The following is a 3,574-nucleotide window of genomic DNA, read 5'->3' on the forward strand; positions in this document are numbered from 1 at the left end:
CTAAGCTTAGTAACTGGGTGATGAAATAATCTGTACAACAAGCCCCGGTGACATGAGTTTACCTATATAATTTTTTAATAAAAATAACTAGACCACATCCAACTGGCTAAAGATACACTCTAATGATGACCTTTCCCAAGTTTTTTCTCATTATAATACTAAAAATCACAACCAGCAGCAGAGATTTAACATGCTAATGAGATGTGAGATGCATGAAGAAACATGTTATCAAACTGCACAAGTGCTAAAAGTTCCCCACCTCTACATGCCCACACATCACTCCTCTTTTCGCTTTGGCTTCCTTCAAATGACAAGAGCCAATCCCTTGAGGGAGCTAGCACCCAGACCCTTTTTCTGTATACTGCTCCCTTGCTTTGCTTGAGTTGCAAGCCTATTAAAACTTGCCTGCAAAACATTTGTTTGGCTTAGTGTTAATTTCTATTTACAGGAAAGCCAAGAACTGAGTCCAAGCTGCAGTAACACTTGGACATCAGCTGACGCTGGGAGAGAATTTCCTTCATCTGCCTAAGGACTGGATCCACCTAGAACAATTGCTTTCCTTCCTCTCCCTGAAACCTCATTCTCTATCCCAGAAAGGAAGACTGAGGAAAAAATATAATCACACCGGCATGGACCTTCTCACATATGTCTCTCAGACTCACTCAAATTCCAAAGACTATCGTTGCAAGTTAATTTCTGTCTCCAGGGTTCATTCCTTCTCCCTAATGATTTACTACCCCTCAAAAGAACATTTCCCATCTTCTACCTTGTGAAAAAAAGGGGCATATAAACTTCTGTACCACACTCGGTATTAGGTAATCACTGATTTTTCTCCTTGCATATTAAATTTTTATGCCTTTTCTCCTATTAATCTTCCTTCTGTTCGTTAATTTTCAACGAACCTTCAGAGGGTGAAGGGGAAGTTTTCCTTCCAATAGGCTTGACTAATTTTACCTGAAGTACTAACATGACCTGGAAGCAGCTGCAACTCAGAATAAATTTCTTCTCAGTGGAAAATTATCCTCCAGTACAGTGGTTCCGAAAGCTTAATGGTCATGACATTCACTTGTCCAGCTTATTAAAAATGCATTTCAAGGGACCTAGCCCCCAGAGCCTGATTCACTGGATCTGGGATTGGGTCCAGGAATTGCCAATGAGCCTTACTGATAGAGAGAGGAGACAGCCTGAAGGCTTACAAACCGGACTGCTGGTCCCGGATCAAGCCCATCCTTTCCCGACTCATTCTCTCTGAATAATGCTCACCTGGGGGAAGCGGGTGGCGACAGGGGAAGTTTGCAGTGGGGAGGAGCCCCTAGCCTCCTCAGCTTCTGGGTGGTGACCTGGGATTCAACCTGTGGGGCAGGAGACCTGCTAGCAGGGCTTTTCTTTTCACGCAAGAAACCCCGCCCTACACACCCTACAATGTGTCCGTGTGCCTAAATTTTCCTGGTCGTGTGACAAGAATCCATTTATTATTATTATTATTATACTTTAAGTTTTAGGGTGCATGTGCACAATGTGCAGGTTTGTTACATATGTATCCATGTGCCATGTTGGTGTGCTGCACCCATTAACTCGTCATTTAGCATTAGGTGTATCTCCTAATGCTATCCCTCCCCCCTCCCCCCACCCCACAACAGTCCCCGGAGTGTGATGTTCATTTTTTTCTACAACATATCACTACCATCACCTCGACGCAAACCACATGGAGGTAGTTCCCAGACCACACTATATAAGGGATTGCTGTAGGAAAGCTAATTCAGGTTATAAATTAGAAGAGTGGGTGTCACAAGAGACACCAAAATTTGGATCTTGGGTGAAATAAGAGAGAAACAAGAACTTTGATATCCTTCAAAAGTAAGAAACACACACACACACACACACACGCACGCGCACACACACACACACTACTTAAACCACTGCTAGTAAAATGTTAGAAAGAGCATGAACCTAGAAGTTCAAGTCTGTAATTGAACCTCAGACTTCCTGTTTTACCAACTGTGTGCCCTGGGAAACCAAGTCTTCATTTTATTTGTAAGTAAGAGGTGATAATGCCTACAATCCTGCTACAAGATTACATGATGTACATTTATTTATTGCTACCATATCCAGAAAAGTGGGCACATACCTTTTCCTGCCTTGGGATGTGCATATGAGGCTAAAGGCAGAGCAGCCATCTTGCTACCATGAAATGAGCAGAACAACAGAAAGGGCCCTGGTTTCCGACAGTGTCCTGGAATGCCATGCCAGCTCGGGGCTGTCCATCACTAGAGGTTTCACTAAAAATAATTAAGGACATACAACCCCACACTTAAGCCACAGTTTTTCATGTTTCTGTTACCACCGAATGCAATCACTATCTGGTACAATATGATCATATGATTAATGCTTTTATGCTTTGATATTTCTCCAAATTTAAAAAAGAAACATGGGGGAATCTCATTAGTTTTTACCCCCAGATAATTCATGCTGCTAACTCATATTTATTCATAAGACAAAAATATCTTGCCTATGGGCTCCCAGAGGTACTAATTTTGGGGAAAACAGGATAAAAATGCTTCTAAAAGATCACAGGAAAAAAAACGCCTAATATGTTTTCTGAAAGCAGTATACCAATATGTTTGTGTCATTCTTCCCTGAAATTCTATTAATAGACTATCAAACAAATGATTCTGTAGGTACTTAGAGAAAGTGGTAATCACTACAAAGCCATATGAATTCATTAAGAGCAAGTGGTGTCAAATTAATGGCTTTTCCTAACAAAAAGATTTGTGGCAATGATAGATTGTAGATGTGTTGTGATATCATCTCCGGGTAAGACGGATAAATATGGATTGGCAGAAAACATGGTTAAGCAGGTTTCTCATTGAACAACTTTGCCCAAAGAAGGGTGATTAGTGAATAGATATTAAGGAAATCCAACCGCATCAATATTTTGTCAACAACCTAAAAAGACATATGAAAGATGTTTATCAACTTTGTAGATAAAAATACAAGGAATAATTTGTTATATTAAAGAATCAAAATTTAATCAAAGATAGTTAATTAAGGTAAAAGAAGTTTGCTTTTACAACTAAGGGAACAAAATATCCAAGAATACATTGTGAAGCCAGGCTTGACAGTAGTTTATGTAAAAAAAGACCACAAACTCAAAACGACGATGTGTTGCCAAGTCCTAAAAAAGCTAATACAACCCAGGATAACTTAAAAGTATGATGTTCTGATGGAGCTATATTGTCTCGACGGATACTTTCAATAAAAGTATAATGTATACGAATCACATGTGGAACACTGCGCAGTCTTACATTGCCAACCAAAATCAAGAAAATAAAGAAAATTCTCTAAATATGTTGGGTTTGCTCTGGAATAGAAATCAGGATTATAATCCAGAATGCCTGAAACAGCAAGCCACCGGTGCATTGGTAAAGGTAAGGAGAGCTTTTATTTATTAGCAAAGAGACATTTACATTAACAGCTTAGAAATAGAGTTCAATGGTTCCAGAGATTCAAAGCCACAGTTGGTCTCGGTGTACCTGGGGAGAGGCTGTTACTGGGCAAGTGTTCTGAGAACATC

The sequence above is a fragment of the Hylobates moloch genome, unplaced genomic scaffold (assembly GCF_009828535.3).
Source record: "Hylobates moloch isolate HMO894 unplaced genomic scaffold, HMol_V3 SCAFFOLD_14, whole genome shotgun sequence".
Classification (NCBI taxonomy): domain Eukaryota; kingdom Metazoa; phylum Chordata; class Mammalia; order Primates; family Hylobatidae; genus Hylobates; species Hylobates moloch.